The 24,560-nt window shown below is 34.8% G+C and overlaps 1 pseudogene; it reads right to left on the reverse strand.

Moving 5' to 3' along the window:
- The window catches only part of LOC123390209, a 92,512-nt pseudogene extending 68,731 nt beyond the window's left edge, over positions 1-23,781 (reverse strand).
- Between the last annotated feature and the right edge of the window lie 779 nt (positions 23,782-24,560).

The following is a 24,560-nucleotide window of genomic DNA, read 5'->3' on the forward strand; positions in this document are numbered from 1 at the left end:
AAGATTTACACACAATTTGCCTGAATCTGAACTTCTCAGCACACATGTGCATTTGCACACACACAAATGATAACTGAGAAACCAATAAACATGTTTGCTTCATAGAGAAGGAGTGGCAAAGGGGGAAAACATACACTAAAACCAGCAACAAACAAATCCAATTAAATATCAAATTGGTAACCAGGAGATAGAGTTTATTTCACAGGAGTTATTGGGCTACTGCAAGTTTACTGTACTTCTTGGTAGGAAGCACTGTAAGAACAAAAAGAACTACAAAGAGGGGCTCCTGGGTGGCTCAGCTGGTTACACATCTCTGTCAGGGTCCTGGAATTGAGCCCCACACAGGGCTCCTTGCTTAGCAGAGGAGTCTGCTTCTCTTCTCCCTGTGCTCATATTCTCTCTCATGCCCATTCTCTTTCAAATCAATAAAATCTTAAAAAAAAAAGAACTACAAAGAAATTTTAAACTTCTTCTGCAAGTTTGTTTTTACTATTATCAGTATTGATATCCTCAAGCTTTCTTCTTTATATTGTACAAAAAAATGAAATTTTACTAATGATTTTAAGATTTATGATTATAGGTATAAAATCAAGAAATCAAGTAAAAAGCTTAATTAGAAATATCAATATGAACTCATGTTTATAAAAATCTATGTTCTCTAGGTCTTTTCACTGAAATGGCCTAAAAGCATATCAATCTTAGCAGTAAACAATCCCTAGATGGACCCAGACTGCATCTCTAGTATTTAATATATTAAAAGGTACTAAACTTGGAACTACAATGGATGCCAGGTCTGTGGCAGGAAGGTACAAGATGAGTCTGGAATATTTTTCCGTGCCAGGAGACAAGGAAGGTATTCAAGAGATAATGATCTCTATCAGACAGATATAGGAGCTAAAATGAAGGACATCCCAGGACCTAAAGCTCTAACAAACTGAGTATCAAAGAAACAATTTAAATGGTAGTAAATTAAAACACCCTAAATAAAATTAAAACCCTTGAGTCTATATAAAGACTCTCAAAGGAAAAAAGAACAAACTATTTTTCATTTATCACCTTTTGAAGTGGCTGTTAGAACAGTTCTTTCTCTACTCTGAAAGTAGAAAAAGAGGGAGATTAAGTATTTATGCTACTTTTCCTGTAGGTGCTGTATTTCACGACAACCAAATAGCACCATTTCATACAGTAAAGATCTACTTTACAGAAAAACATTGTGTTAATAAACACAAAAGAATAGAACTTTAAAAATCACATTTTGCAAACCCTAATAAATTTATTGATTTAGGCAAGGATCAACAACTGGTTCTCAACCAACAGGTTAGTGGATGATGAAGAACTCAACTTTTTTTTCTTAAGAGAGCCAAAGCAACACCACCCAAAATACCTTCTGATGTAAGGAGACCAATGTAACTGAACAGCGGGCAGAAAAGACTGCCACCACCCAATTTCAGTGGTCAATCTGGGCATCACCAAGGAAGTTAAGCAGAGATCCTGTAACTTTCTGTGTGATACAATATGAAGGACACAGCATCACCTATGATATCCAAGGTATCTTCAACCTGAGACTCAACCAAGTATTTATATATAAATTTTAATTTACATTAAATATAAGAGATAGAAAAACAAGCTAAATGACATGAGAATAAACTGGACAAATTCAAAAGGTCTGAAACATATGACTTAGTCTCTGCTCAAATGTCTCTTTAAAAGGCAAGGAGGGGAGGAATGGGTATCCCTTATTTTTAAAAGACTTAAGGGTTGGGGTGCCTGGGTGGCTCAGTTGTTAAGCCTCTGCCTTCTGCTTGGGTCATGGTCCCAGGGTCCTAGGATCCAGGCCAACATCAGGCTTCCTGCTCAGCAGGAAGCCTGCTTCTCCCTCTCCCACTCCACCTGCTGTGTTCCCTCTCTCACTGTGCCTTTCTCTGTCAAATAAATGAATAAAAATCTCCCAAAACATTTTTTTAAATAAAAAAAAAGACTTAAGGATTCTAAGAGCCACGTTCATAGGTACAATGCTATCTGGATATTGTTCTAGACGAACAAGCCATAAAGAACATTTTTGAGCTAACCAGAGAAATTTGAAAATGATCTGGGCATTATATGGGATAAAAGATGACTGAAATGGAAAAGCACACATTACTGACTAAAAAAAAAAGGTTTCAAAAGAGAATACACAGCATTATGTCATAATCGAATAAGAATGCATATATACCCATATAGACATATGTAGACAAAAAGATTACAAACTAAGGTACTAAAAGTAATCATCTCTAGGAGGTGGGAATATATATTTTTCTCATTTTTGTTTTTTATTTTCTGTTGTTGATACAATGCCTGCACTATTTCTGTAAGAGATTTTTTTTTTAAATATTTTATTTATTTATTTGAGATAGAGCATAAGTGGGGACAGAGGAAGAGAGACAAGCAAACTCTCCACTGAGCAGGGAGCCTGTCGCAGGACTCGGTCCCAGGACCCTGAGATCATGACCTAGGTTGAAGGCAGATGCTTAACCTACTGGTTCCAGAGGGAACCATTTTGATGTCTGTCATTGCATTCTATTCCTCTTCCATGGCACAGACTGGGGAACTGTGCAGAATTTCCATCACAATTTTTCTTCATATAATCCTAATGGCCAGCCTCAAAGGTAGGATATAGAGCTGAATGGAGAATGAAGTTGACCCAATGTGTACTTTCTGAAGTGTTTTTGTCTCACATGTCTAAATATAGACTAGTTTGTCTGGGAGAAATTCGTGAACACCTGAGCTTCTAAAGATGTCAAAGAAAAGCATCTGAATGGGTAGAATGGGAGCGGGTATCACGGAGCCACACAAACAGCCTTATCACACACTGAGAGCAGAACCGTAGCAGAGCACACGTGATCATGCATGGAGCAATAACATTTGGCTTTTGGCGAATGGAGGTGTTAATCTGGTGGAACATTTTATGACACTGAGGTTGGAGTCTATATCTCAACCTTTTTTGATAGCTGGGGCCAATAAAAGAATGGGCTATGTTGTATGGGTCTCTTCCTGTCTGGGACTCCTTCATTTTAGGAATGTGGCTTAAACTCAAATCTCTAAAATCTTATAACCCCAAATCAAGTTATAGTCTGCTATTCACCTTGACAGCACTGGTGAATGCAGATATACGCTTAGGGGATTTTTAAAAATTGTTTGCTTTTTAATTAACTCCAGGTCTATTTACCAAGTATCATGACAAAATATTGTTTTGTCCCACATGACTTAAATTCAGCTCTGTATTTAGTTTTTAAAAAATGATGAATTTCTATCAATATATATATGTATATACACATACATACACACAAATATGTAATGAAAAAAGATTTAAGTAGCATTTACTATGTGGCAATTTTGTCACTTTAAGAATATATAAATTCACCCCCAATCTCAAAGGGTTCTTCTACTATGGAGACTCCCAAACTACTAGGATTATCACACATTACAAATAATAGCTGTCATCTATTATTCTCACCTAAGAAAGTAGTTCCACCTAAAAACATAGCTCATTCAAAGAACTATGTTCAATTATCAAAATATTTTGGGTATTATGTCCGTTCATGAGAAAGAAAAAAAGAGAGAGACTGGAGGCTCAAATCAAGCCTACAGCAGTAGTAATTCCTGAAAGTGAATAATCTTTACTTTGTAACCCTGTCTTGGGAGCACCAACATATAGAAAATAACACTCGGAAGACAAATGAGGCAGCAGTAGGGACCCAAAGCAGTGGCAGCTTCCACCAATCCAGAATTCCTACATAAAAAATTATAAATAGATATAAGTAAGAAATTTAAGTTGAATTTTTCTGAGCAATGCAACAGCAAAATATTTCTTATTCAAAGTAATAGTAATTACTGCTCCTAATGAACTTTCCAACTGAATGCTTAATTTCAGTAAAGACACTAGTATGATTTTCAGCCTTACAGAAAACACAATAATACAATGCCCCTTGAAATGCAGTCATTTTAACCAGGACTAAACTCCAATGTATCCTTGCACTATGAATACTAATAAAGGAGTTAAAGTTGCAAAGGAAACCATTTGTCTCTAATTATACATAAATAGGAATGTTATATACTCATTAAAGTAAACTCAGTTGGCCCCCTTTCATTCACTTAATTATTCAAACACACAGTGAACATTCCATGCAAGGGGCAGTGAGAGCAGAGGCTAAGTAAGCAAAGACTACTGCACTGGAAAAGTCCCTACTCTGTCAGGAAAGACAGATAGACACAGACATGCAGCGGTGCCACATGACTTATATTCTACTGAATATAAGACCGAAATATTTTAAGAGATAAAGAGAGAGGGGCTAATTCTAATTAAAGCTTTACAAAATAGGTGATATGTTAGAATATCCTTAAGAAGTCAGTCAGACATCAGTAGACAGAAGAACAAACAAGCAATCAGAACACTTCAGGCAGGGAACAGAACAGGGATGCGGAAATACATACAACATTAGGAAGCAGCAAGCAGGCCAGTGTGGCTCACACACAGAGCTGTATGGAGAAGGCAGGACAGAAGACTGCATTTAGTTTGAAGGAAGCTGTGAGAGGGAGTTCAATTTAACCAGACATATAAGGAGTCAAAGGCCAGAATCGGCGTGGGGGTCTCTGACAGAGCAACGATCCAATGCTTCCTTTACATAGAATCTAAACATCCAGTCTTCTGAAGGTTTCATTTTTCACAGATCCTCACCTTTCTTATTCACAGTTTGAGATTTTACCCAAGACTTTAACCTCCATCATAAGTTAGAAAGATGCAAAGAACATGTACCACACTATAGGAAATACATTCCCATTTAATCCTAGCAACCCTACAAGGTAATATTTCCATTTCATGAATGACAAAATTGAGGGTCAAAAAGACTGGGTAATTTGCATTAAGTTCCACAGCCAGTAAGTACTGAGTTATGATTCAAACCAGTTAGGTACAAACCCAGCTTTTTATACCATGCTGCCTCATAAAAGATTAAGAGTTCTTTATATTTCCAAATCAGTAACAAAAATATAAAAGCTTCAAAGGAAGCAGGTTCAAATGAAAGTGAATTTACTAATCAAATGTTAAAGCTGAAAAACTTTTAAAAGACAATACAGAATCACTGGAATTTCCAAAACTGAGTAATGAATTATAAGACACATATTTCTTATGACATGAATTATACCAATGCATGTCCAATTTGACTTTTTTGCTTCCTAATGTTAAAATTTCTGACATGCTTTTTTTGGACAATTTAAACCAAATAAAAATAACTGAGAAAACTATATATATATATATATATATATATATATATATATATATATATATATTTCTAATACGGAATAGTGTTAACTTGCAATTACCAGATATACTTTCAAATAACGAGAGTGTTTCATATGAAATTCTCATCTTATTACTTATAAATGCTGCGCATAAAGAATTATACTAACTAGATCACTGCAGGAAGCCAAATATTTTTGCCATCTAGTGATCTACTCGCAGGCAATGTGGCAACATGGTCAAGAACATATGCTCCGGGCACCTGGGTGGCTCAGCGGGTTAAGCCGCTGCCTTCGGCTCAGGTCATGATCTCAGGATCCTGGGATAGAGTCCCGCATGGGCACTCTGCTCAGCAGGGAGCCTGCTTCCTCCTCTCTCTCTCTGCCTGCCTCTATGCCTACTTGTGATCTCTGTCAAATAAATAAATAAAATCTTAAAAAAAAAAAAGAACATATGCTCCAAGAGCCAAGCTGCCTGGATTTGAACTCTAGCTTCACTTACTAAGTCATCTTTTGCAAGTTACCCATCTTCAGTTCCCTGTGTAAAATGGGACTGGTAGGAGGTAACATTTTCTTTTCTTCTCTGCTTAATTTTTATTCAAGCTTTTATTTAAATTCCAGTTAGTTAACATACAGTATAATATTAATTTCAGGTATAGAAATTATTAATTATTGTATACTAATTAATTGTATACTAACTAACTGGAATTTAAATAAAAGTTTGAATTAAAAATTAAACAGAAAAGAAAGTGTTACCTTCATTAAAAAAAAAGTACTTATCACATAGGGTTGTGATAAGGATTAAATGCATTAACCTATGGAAAACTACTAGAACATAGTGATAGCTGTTTATCAGTTAAACAAATGGGACAGAACTATACCATTAGTGCTTACTGTAACGATTTGGATATTTTTTTTTTCCAATGACACTCTTTACTGAATAACCTAATCCTTCTAAAGAGCATCAAAGTCTAATAGAAACCTTAACTCTTTGAAATCTTGACTATAGCATTTTGCCTTTTAAGTATTTAACTTCAGAACAAATGTAAAATATTCCCAAATTTCCCAAAGGGAACAAAACAAAAGACTGCTTTCCCCTTGTTATCAGTGGCTACATGAAGTAAGCAGAGAGGTAAAAGGAATTTCTGTCGGCCCTCAGAGGGACAGCTACCATTGCTATGGCAGATCTGCAGACACAGACATACGACATTCAGTACATGACCTTTCACCCCACCTCTAAGCAAACATGCTCAGTTTGTTTTGTTTTAATTCAGGTATAATTTACATACAATAAAATACAAGATCTTAAGTGATTCATTGATGAGTTTTGATAATCATATATATCATGTTGGAGAGTCTTGATTCAAGTGCTGCAACAATTCCCTCTCAAACATAGAATGCTGACTGCAAGAAAGAAAATAATAAATGATAATTAAGTTCTAAAGCCTGTCCACAGAAGTCAATTTCACCAATAACAGAACTGACACACTATAAAATGATGCAGCTAGTATATGAGCTAACTCAATTTTTACTGGTTGTTCTTAACATCCAATCCTGACTTAAAACACTAAAAGGATATTCTAAGTTACACCAAATTAACAAAATGCCTTTAGAAAAAAACATGTGAGCTGAGATTTCATATTGACCTTGTCTCAAAATTTTACTTGTACCCAAATTAATGTCATTTGCACTACAAATTTAACTAGAATTTTCAAATAGAGAATAACCAAAAATAGCTCCGTAAGCCTTATTTTATGTGTCCCTGAATATAGACAGTCTTATTTTAAGTACAATTATTAAAAATAAAGCACTTCTGAAGTTTCTTTGTAGTACTACTCAACATAATATATAGATATACTTATCCCCAAACAAGTTATAAACTAAAATACCAATATATAGTACTAGTATTCAAACCAGTAACACCTTTTTTCTGCCACAATTATTTTAAGAAAAATTACTTCCACAGATCACATATAAGTTATTTTAAAAATTCTAGTTAACTGGAAGCGGTAACATACATGGAACGCAGATGGCAAATAGAAAGTGACATGTGGATTACAGAGGTAGTGATCAAAAAGCAGTAAGAGCAAACCTGAAGTTGCCTAGCTCACAAGAGGAACTGACGTTCAGCTGAATCGGCAGCAGGAATGAAGGAATAAAGTCAGACTAACAAGAGGAGACAAGAAGAATCGAAAGCTAGTTAGTAAATACCAAGACTGCAGCATTTAATTCTATTTTCCAGGAATTTCTGGAGCTTTTTCCCTGCTTTCTGTCAGGGCTATCAACCAACAGATGCTTAAGGATCAGGTGAGGGGAAAAAAAATTCAGCCACTGATTCATAAGCTACATCAGGTCTACATTTTTTTTCCAACAAATTTTAACAAGTTAAAATTAACAAAGAGTTTCCATGTATGTCACAGTTATATCCATATCAGCAACTTCACTAATCAAATTATGCTTTAAACAACTGCCACTCATAGACTTATACGGGAGTCTCATTTAATGCAAGATTTTTTATTTCTGACTAGGTATTCTTTTTCTCTATTAAATGTGTAAAATGTTTGTATCTGGTTTCTAAATTGAAGATTCATATTGGTAGGAAAGCAGAAAAAGGAGATGCTGATTTTTCCAGTTGATAAAGTGCTAATTGCATTATTTGAGAACAATTTGTCCTAACATATAAAGCATATAAATATTCCTGTACAGAGCAAATTAATGCTGCCTAAAATCTGATTTTATAAAGTGAAAAGGGTGCGTAAGCACCAAAGCCTAAACTACAGAAATACTAAAAATATTTCTCAAAAAAAATACAGAAAACTACAAAAATATTAAAAATATTGCTCCAAAAAAATTGGGGATTTTTAAGAATAAAGCATAGTGGTCAGAAACAGCACAGGACACAGGAACATTTATTTAAATATTCCCAAGGTGCCAGGCCTGCATTAAAATACTTCATGCATAATGTTTTTTGTTGTTTGTTTATTTTTATTATGTTATGTTAGTCACCATACAGTAAACCATTAGTTTTTTTGATGTAGTGTTCCATGATTCATTGTGCATAGTGTCATTTAATAAATAGAAGACCAAAGTTCCATTCTCAGCTTTGCAACTTAAAAGCCTATGACTGCAGGTAAGTTACTAAGTCTCTGGGCCTCAAAATTTTTTTTTGTTTTTTTTTCTGCAAAATGATGATCCTAACACCTAATGTAATTTCTTTATTGGTTGTTTCAAGGATCAAATGCGGTATCTGGAAATATCTTTAAAACTATAAACTGTAAAGGGCTATTAGAATTGTAATAAGTAGCTGTTATGATTTGAGGTTGCATGGACTAGAAATATCCTGTTATTTAATTTTAGTTTCAATGTCTCATTACAAGGCAACTCAATATGATGTTTTTATAAACAAATTATAAAAGAAAAGAATTCCAATATATTCACTTAAATCCACTTTAACATAAATTTTAGGTTCCTTTTAATACTTCTAAATTAGCTTCCCCCACAATGGCAAACCAGAAAGGAAAACTGACTGCCAAGTAATTTATGAGCTCTACTGGAGCTTTCTATTCCTCCAAACAATTAGGACCTCACAACTTCCTCTAAAATTGTTACATTATACCAACTTGCCCTGACTGAAGAGTTTATACATTTTTTGCTTTGAAAAGAAGTTTAGATGTCACTATGTGGAGTTTCTTTTTGTTGCTGTTGTAGTTTCGTTTGTTTTAAGCAGGCTCCATGCCCAGCACAGGGCTTGAACTCACAAACCGGAGTTTAAGGGTCCCATGCTCTACCAACTGAGCCAGGCTTAGATCTTACTTTCTGAAGGAAAATACCACATTCTTCAAAGGTAACATCAAGAATTGCTAGTAATTCTTCTACTTAGTAGCAATACCATAAATTGGTTCATTTGGCACAAAATCTGCAATCTGTAACAAAGAACTATGAAACTGTTTTACCTTTTGTTCCAGAAACCCCACTCTAACAATGTGCACTAAGAAAACAATGTAAACTATGCAAAGATAGTCACAATATGCTGTTTTTAAAGGGAAAAAATGGAAATAATCCTAACACAGCACAGTAAGCAATGCCTGATATTTAGCCCAATGAAATGCTACCTATATAGCTTTAAAAATGACAAATACCCACTGACAGATAAAAATTAAGCTGTGAATACCTAAGAATGTAATTATGAGCATAAACACATTAACAAAGAGGGAATGATAATTTCCAGTGACAAATACCTGACACAGAATCAACTTCTTCTATTGTTTAAATTGAAGATTACAGTTTTAAACAAATACTTTTTAAAGGAACAATCAAGGCCCTCTGAACTTTATTTAAATGTAAGCAAACCAGAACCACAGAAAAAATATCTAATCAAGTCACTGATAATGCTAGCAATGCTCTAAAAACCCAAAGTACAATTTTTGTGTGTATTAGCTAAGGGATTATTCCTCTCAACAAATTTAATCAATTTTTCTTCAGAGCTGTTATGAAATAATGTATCTACAACTGTTCAAACCTACATCTGTGAACCTCTAAAATTTAAGTTGCCCAACTAACTGGTTTTAACGAGCGTAAGAAACAATTACCTCCTTCCTAGCTCTCTGGACGAATACGATAATGCAGATTTCCTGTTTCAGAACTCTGCTGCTGTTAAAATACACACACGTAAACCCCGCCCCCTCCCTGCCATGGTTCTGCTCCCACTAACAAACATCCAAGATTGACTACCAATGACAAATCAAATAAAATATGGTTGTAACTTACAGAACAACTTTCAGAAAGATCATCAGTCCAATATGCATTAGATATACTTGTCAGCATTATATACCTGAACTATAAGCCAAACGCTAACCTAATTTTCTACAGCAAAATTATAATAAAGTATATGAAAAATTAAAAAACTTAAGATTATGACATCAATCCAGCATTATTGTAAAGTACATAAGAGTGTATCTTTTACGCTCTAATCTTTATATTCAGTGTTAGGTTTATGGTACTTCTGTAGTTCATTTCATTATAAAAGCCATGCTTTTCATCATTTAATTTACCAGAGATAACTATCTAAAACACTAAATTTGGGCTGCTCTTTCAGGTCACTAACTTTCACAGAAAGAAAGACATTCCAACAGGTAAGACAAAAAAGATGATAAGGGATGTATCAATAGTTTGAGAACAAAGGCCTAATAATATTTAGTGCAAATTTACTCAATACTAGTAAACTACATAAAAAAAAAAAAACACAACAGATTCTAACATTTCCAACTCTATTGATCTTTTAGGTGCAGCCGTGCACAAATTTCCTAATGTTCGAAACTACTACACATACATAATACGAAGGAAAAAAGCTCAATACAAAACGTATCACCAGCAAGTGGGTTTTCATATTCCTACTAATTAAGCTAAAACTGTAAAATTTCTAAATTTACTTCTATCAAATTTACCTTTCAATGAAACCACTGCTAATTTGAACCATTTTAATGGAAGAAAGCTCCAAACAAGTGTGTGCTAGGCTGCTTCATTTTATATTTGGCTTTAATATAACAGACCCAAATCTCTTTATTTTATATCTAAGCCACGACATCATCTAGAAATGACTTGCTTTTTTTTTTCCCCAAGTGGCAAAAATAGTTTGCCTAACTGCTGTATTTTATTTTTTTTATTTTTATTTTTTAATTTTTTATTTTTTATGAACATATATTTTTATCCCCAGGGGTACAGGTCTGTGAATTACCAGGTATACACACTTCACAGCACTCACCAAAGCACATACCCTCCCCAATGTCCATAATCCCACCCCCTTCTCCATAATCCCCTCCCCCCAGCAACCCTCAGTTTGTTTTTTTGAGATTAAGAGTCACTTATGGTTTGTCTCCCTCCCAATCCCATCTTGTTTCATTGATTCTTCTCCTACCCACTTAAGCCCCCATGTTGCATCACCACTTCCTCATATCAGGGAGATCATATGATAGTTGTCTTTCTCTGCTTGACTTATTTCGCTAAGCATGATACGCTCTAGTTCCATCCATGTTGTCGCAAATGGCAAGATTTCATTTCTTTTGATGGCTGCATAGTATTCCATTGTGTATATATACCACATCTTTTTGATCCATTCATCTGTTGATGGACATCTAGGTTCTTTCCATAGTTTGGCTATTGTAGACATTGCTGCTATAAACATTCGGGTGCATGTGCCCCTTTGGATCACTACGTTTGTATCTTTAGGGTAAATACCCGGTAGTGCAATTGCTGGGTCATAGGGCAGTTCTATTTTCAACATTTTGAGGAACCTCCATGCTGTTTTCCAGAGTGGTTGCACCAGCTTGCATTCCCACCAACAGTGTAGGAGGGTTCCCCTTTCTCCGCATCCTCGCCAGCATCTGTCATTTCCTGACTTGTTGATTTTAGCCATTCTGACTGGTGTGAGGTGATATCTCATTGTGGTTTTGATTTGTATTTCCCTGATGCCGAGTGATATGGAGCACTTTTTCATGTGTCTGTTCGCCATCTGGATGTCTTCTTTGCAGAAATGTCTGTTCATGTCTTCTGCCCATTTCTTGATTGGATTATTTGTTCTTTGGGTGTTGAGTTTGCTAAGTTCTTTATAGATTCTGGACACTAGTCCTTTATCTGATATGTCGTTTGCAAATATCTTCTCCCATTCTGTCAGTTGTCTTTTGATTTTGTTAACTGTTTCCTTTGCTGTGCAAAAGCTTTTGATCTTGATGAAATCCCAGTAGTTCATTTTTTCCCTTGCTTCCCTTGCCTTTTGCGTTGTTCCTAGGAAGATGTTGCTGCGGCAGAGGTCGAAGAGGTTGCTGCCCGTGTTCTCCTCAAGGATTTTGATGGATTCCTTTCGCACATTGAGGTCCTTCATCCATTTTGAGTCTATTTTTGTGTGTGGTGTAAGGAAATGGTCCAATTTCATTTTTCTGCATGTGGCTGTCCAATTTTCCCAGCACCATTTATTGAAGAGGCTATCTTTTTTCCATTGGACATTCTTTCTTGCTTTGTCGAAGATTAGTTGACCATAGATTTGAGGGTCTATTTCTGGGCTCTCTATTCTGTTCCATTGATCTATGTGTCTGTTTTTGTGCTAGTACCATGCTGTCTTGATGATGACAGCTTTGTAATAGAGCCTGAAGTCCGGAATTGTGATGCCACCAACGTTGGCTTTCTTTTTCAATATCCCTTTGGCTTTTCGAGGTCTTTTCTGGTTCCATATAAATTTTAGCATTATTTGTTCCATTTCTTTGAAAAAGATGGATGGTACTTTGATAGGAATTGCATTAAATGTGTAGATTGCTTTAGGTAGCATAGACATTTTCACAATATTTATTCTTCCAATCCAGGAGCATGGAACATTTTTCCATTTCTTTGTGTCTTCCTCAATTTCTTTCATGAGTACTTTATAGTTTTCTGAGTATAGATTCTGTGTCTCTTTGGTTAGGTTTATTCCTAGGTATCTTATGGTTTTGGCTGCAATTGTAATTGGGATTGACTCCTTAATATCTCTTTCTTCTGTCTTGCTGTTGGTGTAGAGAAATGCAACTGATTTCTGTGCATTGATTTTATATCCTGACACTTTACTGAATTCCAGTATAAGTTCTAGCAGTTTTGGAGTGGAGTCTTTTGGGTTTTCCACATAGAGTATCATATCATCTGCGAAGAGTGATAATTTGACTTCTTCTTTGCCGATTTGGATGCCTTTAATTTCCTTTTGTTATCTGATTGCTGAGGCTAGGACCTCTAGTACTATGTTGAATAGCAGTGGTGATAATGGACATCCCTGCCGTGTTCCTGACCTTAGCGGAAAAGCTTTCAGTTTTTCTCCATTGAGAATGATATTTGCGGTGGGTTTTTCATAGATGGCTTTGATGATATTGAGGTATGTGCCCTCTATCCCTACACTTTGAAGAGTTTTGATCAGGAAGGGATGCTGTACTTTGTCAAATGCTTTTTCAGCATCTATTGAGAGTATCATATGGTTCTTGTTCTTTCTTTTATTGATGTGTTGTATCACATTGACTGATTTGCGGATGTTGAACCAACCTTGCAGCCCTGGAATAAATCCCACTTGGTCGTGGTGAATAATTCTTTTTAATGTACTGTTGAATCCTATTGGCTAGTATTTTTTTGAGTATTTTCACATCTGTGTTCATCAAGGATATCGGTCTATAGCTCTCTTTTTTGGTGGGATCCTTGTCTGGTTTTGGGATCAAGGTGATGCTGGCCTCATAAAATGAGTTTGGAAGTTTTCCTTCCATTTCTATTTTTTGGAAAAGTTTCAGGAGAATAGGAATTAGTTCTTCTTTAAATGTTTGGTAGAATTCCCCCGGAAAGCCGTCTGGCCCTGGGCTTTTGTTTGTTTGGAGATTTTTAATGACTGTTTCAATCTCCTTACTGGTTATGGGTCTGTTCAGGCTTTCTATTTCTTCCTGGTTCAGTTGTGGTAGTTTATATGTTTCTAGGAATGCATCTATTTCTTCCAGATTGTCAAATTTATTGCCGTAGAGTTGCTCATAGTATGTTCTTATAATAGTTTGTATTTCTTTGGTGTTAGTTGTGATCTCTCCTCTTTCATTCATGATTTTATTTATTTGGGTCCTTTCTTTTTTCTTTTTGATAAGTCGGGCCAGGGGTTTATCAATTTTATTAATTCTTTCAAAGAACTAGCTCCTTTACTGAGGATATTTTTATCATTATATCAACTTTATAATCACTTGAATAAGTGGATCATCAAAAAAAACCTCTGAAATTACATATACTAAAATACTAGCCAAAATTCATATTTTAAATTTTAGTAGTATGCAGATTCAAATATACTAAAAAATATGAGAGCAAGTCTACATTGCTTGGTTTGAAAAGGCAGTACTTTTAGTTTTAGTCAGCTACCCATAAATGCTTGTTCCTAAAGCAAGTATCATTTTAGTATAAATCCAATTATCACAATTTGGGGAAAAAAGCACAATTACTAGTCAATTAGTTGTGGAATCTTCATATGCAAAGGAGAATATACAGAAAAACTTCGAAAATTATTAAGCTGAAACATGAAAGATAAAAAAGGAGATAACTCTGTCAACCAAAAAACTGTTGAAAAACATAAAAAGGTCAACATACAGAAAAACAGAAATACCAACAGTTAGATGGGATGGACAGAAATGAAAACAAGGGAAAGGAGCTCATAACACCTCACACCCTTTAAATACTATTAGGCAAACAAAACAGGTAAAGACTGAATATTTGGATAAAAATCTCACCTACATACATGCTCCCTCACTTAATATAAGAGACAGAATTTACACACATATTATCTGTTTATCCAAAAGGGCACCATTCTCTTCATGACCTACCACTCAGACCCAAACAAATTCTATAAAGTGATGCTTATCAAACAATCTACTTTCATCAGACATGAGTTTTAAATTGGCAAGATGATTCTTACACAAAAAATAGAGGCCCTAAACACAAAGTTAGATCCTATCTACACTGAAATAGTATGCCTGATCATATTAATCATTTGGCATAACAAACTTCTCAGTAAAAATATCAATAAATAACGTAGATTAAAAAACTAATCAGACCCTATTAAGCCCAATATGCAATTTTAAAGACATTTATCCAACCTGGCAACAGCAGTTCTTGGGGTGGGGGAGGGAGGGTGTGAAAAGGAATTATGTTACAGAAACAACTTATATATTGTAGCTTGAAAAAGCAAAATTTTAAATGGGAAAAATCACTTCACAGCAGAAAGACAAGAACTGAGTTGTACAAGAAAGCAGAGGACCTGAAAAATATTTAAAGCAAATATTTAAGGAATACATATTAAATCAGCTCTCTGATGAAGTTCCATAATAATGAATTCCTATATATCAACTTTTAGGAAAATTACAGCTTAAAACTATCAAAATCTCATATAACTTAATATCTCAAGATAAAACATGGTGTTCCCACTTAAATATCCAAATAATCTTGTAAAACTAAATGACTAAAAGCCAGACTTCCATTACATAAGCTTTAGTTCTCAACCAGTATCTTCACATTTTATAAGAAAAATATAAACACTGGCATAACCTCTAAGCTTTATTTTTGCAAAAGCTTAAAATTTGGTATTAGTCTTTAAAGACTATAATTAATAGATGATTCCAAAAAAACAGAAATGTCAAAACCACTCATATCACTAGATTATCTTAACTTTTTCCTGTATTTGAGTAACAGATGGCAAACCTTAGTTCTTGGACACTACACAGTAATCACAATCTGTGTGAACTTTTCAGTATTAAAAAGAATCCAAATAGCCTTAATAACCAGCATGTGAGTGTATTTTACAGTATTACCTATAATCCTGATCATAGTGAACAGAAACTAGATATGTGAAAATGCATCAGACTTTTTGGTGTGCTGATTCTTATTTTCCATAAATTTCCTACAACTAGCCCATGAAAACTATCCAGATGTCAGACTGCTTCTTCAGTTTTCAAAAAACATAGATGCACACATTTACAAAGTATTTTTACCATTACTTCATTTCCATTAGTACCAAAAAGGTATATAGCATACCTAGATCAAAATTTCCTTATGCTTATTGAAAGAATTTTATCTCATTTAAAAAATATTACTCTAACACGTAATTTTGTTTAAAAAAGAGAAGAGTTTGTTTCTTCCTCAATACTTTTGTTCTAAGTACATGAATTAATACATTTGCTCAAGACATCATTTAGCTAATAAGGTTAAAATTATCTCCCTTTTTAAATACATGACTCTTAAAAATAAACTCTGTAATAAATAAATAAACAAACAAATAAATAAATAAATAAATAAAATGGAACACTAATGGGCAACTAAAAGGAATGAACCATTGATACAATAACTTAGATGAATATTAAAGGTGTTATGTCGAGGGAAAGAAACTAATCCCAAAGTGACATACATACAAATCTATGTAACATTTGAACTGACAGTGGCAGAGCGCACAGGAGTGAAGAGGCTGTGGTTATAAAAGGGCCAACAGTAGAGGTCCTTATGATAATGGAACTATAGAGTATTTTGACTATGGGGCAGATACGCAAAACCTACACAAGTGACAAAGTTGTACTGTACTAAATGTATGCAAACAAATGAAGAGAAGAAAAACTGGAGAGATCTTTCTTAGGCCCCAAAATTTTATCAATGTCAATATCCTGGATATGATATATATATATTTTTTTCTGGATATGATATTTATACAACAGTTTTGCAAAATGTTACCATTAGTGAAAACTGGGTGAACTGTTCCCAGGACTTGCATATATCGTTTCTTAAAAGTGCACTGGAATCTGTAGTCATCTCATAAAAAGAAGTATTTCAATTTAAAAAATTAGCAAGATGGTAGTTCACCTAAGAACTTGCTCCAAATAAGAGCATTAAAATAGAAGCTAGCGATGATCAGAAAGGATAAGAAAGCAAGAGTCAACTCTATCGTATAAAAAAAATTGACTTTATTTTTTTTAAGATTTTATTTATTTATTTGACAGAGAGAAATCACAAGTAGATGGAGAGGCAGGCAGAGAGAGAGAGAGGGAAGCAGGCTCCCTGCTGAGCAGAGAGCCCGATGCGGGCCTCGATCCCAGGATCCTGAGATCATGACCTGAGCCAAAGGCAGCAGCTTAACCCACTGAGCCACCCAGATGCCCAAAAAATTGACTTTAAATTAAAAGAGAGATATAAACTACAGAAAGATGGAATTAGATATACCATACAAACAATAATCATAAGAAGCTGATGTAGTTATACTAATTAAAAAAAAAAAAGATTTCAGGAAAAGGAATTTCACCAGGAATAAAGAGGAAAATTTCACAATGAGAAAGAAGATACAACAATCTTAACGCAACTGTACCTTAAATGAGAGCTTCGTTATGTGAGAAACGGACAACAAAAAAACACAAAATCACAATTACACCTGGAAACTTCAACATACCTTTCTCAGGAATTGATAAAACAACTGAAAGGGAAAGGAAGCATGAATATGTATAAGCTGCAACCAACTGACATTTTAGAACATCTTGTGCAGTAACAGTAGAGTACAGTCTTCCCAAGTCACATGGAACATTCACCAAGAAAGATAAACTTAAGGAAAACCATAAAGATTATATTCTCTGAACACCAAACAAGTCAGAAATGAAAAGAGTATTTGGGGGCACCTGGGTGGCTCAGTGGGTTAAAGCCTCTGCCTTCAGCTCAGGTCATGATCCCAGGGTCCTGGGATCGAGCCCCGCATCTGGCTGTCTGCTCAGCAGGGAGACTGCTTTCTCCTCTCTCTTTCTCTCTGCCTGCCTCTCTGCCTACTTGTGATCTCTGTCTGTGAAATAAAAAATAAATAAAATCTTAAAAAAAAAAAAAAAAAAAAAAAAAGAAAGAAAAGAGTATCTGGAAAAAATTCCAAATATGTAGAAATCACACATGCTTTTCTAAGTAACTCATGGTAGGGTGGGTGGAGAGACCTTAAGGTAAATTAGAAAATATTTTTAACTAAATGAAAATGAACCCATAACTTCCCAGAATTTCTAGATCCTGGAGAGAAAATCAGAACTTTAAAAAACTTATAATTAAAATGAAAACATTATTAAAGCCAATGAAAACCCAGCTTTCATTTTAAGAAGTTAAAAAAAGAACCACCCGCAGAGTGAAGGAAAAGATAAAAATAGTAGAGAAGTGGACATAAGTCAATGAAATAGAAAAAGCACAGAGAAAAATCAGTGAAACCAAAAGTTCATTCTTTTGAAAAATGTAATTAGTAAAACTGATAAATTTCCTGCAAACCAAGGAAGGAAAAGAGAGAAAACAAATTACCAATGTAAAAACGCGAGGGGCAACCAGCACAGATCATACAGACGTCATTCTTTATGAATAGTGACACAACCGTCTTTAACACAGAATCTGCAAATCAAACTCAGCAATATATAAAGGACAGATCACAACCAAGTAGATTTTTACAGAAATACAAGGTTGTTTGAACATTTAGAAATAAGTAAGTGTAATTAATTGCATCAGAAGAATTTCAGAAGGAATCATATGATTATTAGATTTTGTGCTTAAAAGGCCAAAAGAAAAAATATCGACATTTATTTATGATAAAACTCTGAGCAAAATTGAATTAAAAACAACATTCTGTACCTAAGAAACCCACAGCTGACATGAAACATACAATAATCGACTCAGTGCTGTCCCTTAAGACAGAGTAAGGCAAGGATGTCTTTTGACACCAGTTCATTCCGCATTGTAGTGAGAATGCAGAAAAGGAAAAAAAAAAGTTAACAGCATCAAGGTTGAAAAGAAAGAAGCAAGTACAGGTGACATGATCATATACAATCAGAAAATCTTATGGAGTCAAAAAAGCTACCAAGACGATGTTTGTTTATCAAGATTACAGAAAACAAGGTCAATACACAAGGTTCAACCATATTGCTACAGATTAACAAAAAACTACTAAAAGTGAAATTATGTAAATAATACTACTTATAATAGCATTCAAAGCAAGAAAGGTTTAGGGATAAGCCTAACAAAACAGTATATGTTATATATATAATATATACTGTTATATTATATATATACTATTATATTAATATTATATATAATATATATACTGTTAATATTAATATAATACTTATATATATAACATAAATATAATATTATATTAATTAATACGACATTATATTAATATATATAATATATAAGTATATTAATATTAACAGTATATGTATTATATATAATATTAATATAACAGTATATATATTACATATATATTACTTGGGCAATACAAAATGCTGCTGAGAGAAAGACTGGATTTAATGGTGAGATAGATCATATTCATGGGCCAGAAAAGTTAGTATTATTAAAATGTCAACTTTACCCGACATACAGAATCAATAAAATCCTAAAAGCAATATTAAGGTAATCTTTGTTTTGTTTTGTTTTGTTTTTGGAAACTGACAAGCTCATTCTGAAATATACACAGAAATGCAAAAGATTTGAAAGGGCCAAAACAGTTCTGGACAAGAGAACAAAGTTGGAGAATTTACACAGTTTCATTTAAAGACTTATTAACAAAGATATGGGAATACAGACAACACAGAGAAGCTAAACAGATCAGTGGGACAGAGTAAAGGGTCATAGGTAGAAACCACCCCCCATACACACACAAAGACAAATAATCAATTGGGGGTCTTAAAAGGGTGCCAAGGGTAATTGATGGAGGAAAGACAGTCATTTCAACAAATGGTGCTGAAAAAATTGAATGCTCAAATGGAATGATGATATAAATTTCAACCCTTAAAACACTATACATAAAAATGTATTCCAAAGAGATCCTATACCTAACACAGAACTAAGGCATTTAGAAAACAAGGGGGAAAAATCTCTGATACTATTGTTAAGATCTCTTAGAAAAGATTAGAACTGGTCAGCTGGACTTTTATCTAAATGAAAAACTTCTTCTAAAAAGCCACAAACTAGGGGGTCGGGGGGAAAGGCACAGATTGGGGAAAAATATTAAATTAAAAAAAAATCCTTATAACTCAAAAATAAGCCAAACAACCTACAAAGTGGGCAAATGATTTAAATAGATGCTTCACAAAATAAGATACACAAATGGCCAATAAGTAAGTGAAAGATGCATATCATTATTTATCAGGGACATGCAAATGAAAAAAAGCACAGGGAAATGCCACTATGTACGTTAATATGGTGACATTAAAAGTAACAATACCAAGTATTGACCAAAACATGAAATAATACATCTCTTACACACTGGTGACAGAAATATAAAATGGACAACAAACACTTCAGAAAAGTCTGATACCACGTATGCTAATCCTACAATCCGAGAAACTTCACTTCTAAGTATTCAGCCAAGGGAAATAATAAATAGGCCTATACTAAAATGCACATGAAGTTCACTGCAGCTCTGCTCGTAATAATCAAAAACCTGGAAAGGGAATGGGTAAACAGAACCGTAGTACTAAACATACAATAAAATATGACTTAATCAAAAAATGAAGGTGTTACTGACAGATACTAAAACACGGATGCATCTCAAAATCAGGGCTGAATGAAAGACAGACAAGGAAGAGGACATATTGTGCATCTCCATTTACATGAAATGGTATTTTAAAAAATCAGTCTAACCTAGCTACAGAAGGCAAATCACTGGTTGCCAGAGGCCAGGAGGGAGGGAGGGGGAAGTCCCAAGATTGAGAAACCTTTCTGGGTAATGGGTGTGTCCTCTTAACTGTAGGAGTCATACGTATGAGTATACTCTTATTTTTAAAACTCAAGTTGGTGACTTAAATAGGGTCTATTTAACCACATTTCAATTACTGCCCAGAGTTGATTTTTAAAAATTTGGAAGCACTATTATTTTAATAACAAAGAACTTAAAATTCTAAAAATCATTAACAGGAAAAGAGACAATATCATTATGGTCATATATTAAGCTTTATTAAAGTGAATCAACTAAAGCTAAATATATCAGTATGTATAAATAGCAAAACCATGCATTTAAAGACAAAAATAAGTTGCAAAACATGAGTTCCCACTGATATACTAGCAAAACAATGTTACACACACACACACACACACACACACACAGAAATATATGTGAAATATTACTGTAAAACTAGTTAAGACCTGAGATCAATACTAACCAAATTCAGGAAAGTGCGGAAGGTGGTACTAGTTATTGGGTATGGAATGGATTTGAGGATGGTATGCAGATACTTCAACTATTCTTGTACTACATTACTTCCAACCTGCGGCAGACACACCAATGGTTAAGATATGCCTCATAATTAGATAGATATATGAAATATTTCACTAAAACACCACCAAGTTTCTCTCCCTGGAAAGGCGGGCTATCCCTGGGTCAACAGGCCTGAATTCAATAAAGCTAAGCCATGAGGAGCTTCCTGTAAATTTCAGGTGGGACACAAAAGTCCCGGCACTCTAGGCAGTCCTCTACTTTCATTAACACACTCAATGTTTACTTCTGGTTCCTGAGCCCAAGAAGAAGAAGCAGACACATCCTCAACTGTCCCTGGCTGATGGCAGTGTACATTCTGATTTGGCTCTAGTCCCATGAGGAGAACCCCCAGAGTAGATTCCAGGATGAACCAGACCATCAAGCATTATTTGCAGAAGTATCAGCATAGGTTGGGGACAGACTAATCAAAAACCCTCTGACGAGGGATGGAGTGACATATGTCTCTCCAAAAGTGAAATCGGGGTCTGAGAAGAAATATTCTGTTTATCTGTTCTTTTCAAAAAGCTTCAGATTCCACAGTTTAATGTTTTTATACATGTCTATTTTCAGTTTTATTTCTATTAAAAAAATTTTGAGATCAGAGATAATATAGCTAAAGGAAAATTTCTGTCCGTATTTCCTAGAGACATTCTTCCTTCAATACAATCTTCAGATATAAGAAAGTCCAAATTTTGTTTAAGCATGCACGCTCAAAACATCTTTACGATGTCTTCTGATATCAACTCAACCCTGCTCAACAAAATGGCATTTCTCGATAAAGGCTGAACCAGATTTGTGCATTCTTTGGGTATCTTCCCTATTATTTCCCTGACATACATTGAGTACAACTTGTGTATAAAGGTCTCAAAAGTATACAAGATGTTGACACTTTCCCCAAGTGTGCTATGATTGTTATTTAAGGCCAAATTCTGGAAGAATATTTTCACACATCTGTTTTGATTGACAGGATTATCTCCTATGTAAGTTCCTTATTTAATATGTTCTACTTCATAATAATCCCCCATATTTTCCTACATGCATTAATAGGGTTTCTTCTACAGTCATTTTATTTGTCTTATTTCAACAGGTTTTCAGACATTCGACAAATTCAGAGTATTTCCCACTACGAGTATTGTCTTGTTTACTTTGGAAGATGAATTAGGGTAAAAATTTGCCATTCTTTACATTCATAGGGGTCATGTCCTTTGTGAATTTTCTGTGGTATTTAGAGGTATGGATCACAAGAGAAAGATTTCTCTCTCACTGCTGTATTTATAAATTTTCTTCCCCTGTATGTAACCTTGGATGTACTGTGATAACTGATTTCTTGGAGGTTTTTCTCACTCTCAATACATTCACAGGGTTTTCTCTCTTATGTGTCTTCTCTGATGTACTTTGAGGCCCGAGTTGCAACTGAACGTTTTCCCACAATGATTACATTCACAGGGTTTCTCTCTTGTATGTGTTCTCTGATGCTTAGTGAGATCTGACTTATGATAGAAGGACTTCCCACATGCACTACCCTTATAAGGTTTCTCCCCTGTGTATTCTCTGATGTACTGTGAGAACTGATTTCTCAGAAAATGACTTCCCACACTGATTACATCCATCGGGCTTCTCTCCTGTGTGAGTTCTCTGATGAATTATGAGGTGTGAACTTCTAGAGAAGCATTTCCCACACTCCTTACATTCATAAGGTTTCTCTCCTGTGTGGCCTCGCTGATGTATACTAAGGAGAGATTTGCGAGAGAAGCATTTCCCACATTCCTTACATTCATAGGGTTTTTCTCTTGTATGTGTTTTCTGATGTTTGGTGAGTTTTGACTCTTTGCAGAATGTTTTTCCACATTCATTACATTGATAGACTTTGCCTCCTATGTGTGTTCTCTGAGTTATATTAAGAACTGACTTCTCCCCAAAGGGTTCTCCCAAGTTGTTATATTCAAATATTCTCTCTCCTGTGCCAAGAAAAAGTCTGATCTCCCATTGAAATTATCACTCTTTAATATACTCATAACCTTTCACCTCTAAATGAACTCTCTTGTGTTCCAAGAGAGATGATTTCTCAAAAGTTGTAGCATATTCTTGAAACTCATAAAGATTTTCTGTTCTTTGTGCCATCTTTACTGAGCATGAGGGTTGAATTACTACAGAATGTTTTATCAGATTCATTATGTTCACAAGGACTCTGTCCTATGTAAGCTTGGTTATATGGGGGATGACAACTGCCGTCTCATGGAAAGCTTTCCCACATTCCTTGTATTCCTTATTGCTTTGAATAAAGCATTGCTCTATATTTTTAGTTCTCTGATATGGGATTAAATCGTCATTATGACTGAGGTGTTTTCCATTTTGAATGAATTCATAAGGTTTCTTTCCCATTTGAGGTTGTTCTCTCACTGCTGTATTTATAAATTTTTAATTTATTTATGGTTAATCTGAAGAAACGATTGTTCCTTACTGTATTGAGGCCAACAGCCTTCTTACTTAAATAGGTTTTCTTATTCTAATAATTAATTCTGAAATACATTTCAAATTCATACCACAAGAGTCCACCTACACGGTATTTTTATGGAAGGAACTGTGTCTGTGCTGAAATTTAAAAATTTTTTTCCTAATACATTACCTCTGTGCACAGTCAGTGTTTTGTTGTTGAAAATGGAGCTTGCCAGAAACGTCTGTCCGGGGGTTTCTTGAGTCTCTTCTGCTTGGCTATCAATTTTGCAGAACTTCTAAAGATGACAAAGACCAACAAACCATAAGCCATGAATCGTGTCTTAATTATGATGAAATTACACTTAAAACAAATGCTTCCTTCTATGTCACTGACTTCGTTTGTGAAATAAGAGTGATCCCAAACAGTCATACTGCCCCATCCGTTTGGATTAGAAAAAACAAAATCTGAAGGGTAGAAAAAGGGGATTCAAAAACTTAGAACACACACATCTACATTTGGTAATTTACAAATACATACTTCAAGACTTATATATGTACGTTACAAATAAATATAAAGCATGGTGAAGAAAGACTATTAAAAAAAAAAAAAGGCGTCTTCTAGGAAGGGGAAATGTAGAGACCAGAGATGGCCATGAAACTTAGTAGATAAGAGTGCCTTAAAGAGGGCACCTGGGTGGCTCGTGGTGGTTAGGCCGCTGCCTTCTGCTCAGGTCATGATCTCAGGGGGTCCTGGGATCGAGTCCCAACATTGGGCTCTCTGCCTCAGCAGGGGAGCCTGTTCCTCCTCCTTTCTATCTCTGCCGACTTGTGATCTCTGTCTGTCCCAATATTAAATAAATAAGAGTATTGTTAAAAAAAATCAAACATAAGCGTGCCTTTAAAGAATAGAGGACACCGATTTGGTATGCATTTAGAAGGATTCAAAACTCTTTACATATATGTCCATCTTCATGTCTACAGATTAGTGCCACCGAAATATCTACTATAACTTTAAATGTTTCCAAGTTTCAGTCATCCACCCTTTCCTCTTCTAAAACACTAACTTCTGGCGCGT

The sequence above is a fragment of the Mustela putorius genome, unplaced genomic scaffold, assembly GCF_011764305.1.
Source record: "Mustela putorius furo isolate JIRA1106 unplaced genomic scaffold, ASM1176430v1.1 tig00537291_pilon_pilon_pilon, whole genome shotgun sequence".
Classification (NCBI taxonomy): Eukaryota; Metazoa; Chordata; class Mammalia; order Carnivora; family Mustelidae; genus Mustela; species Mustela putorius.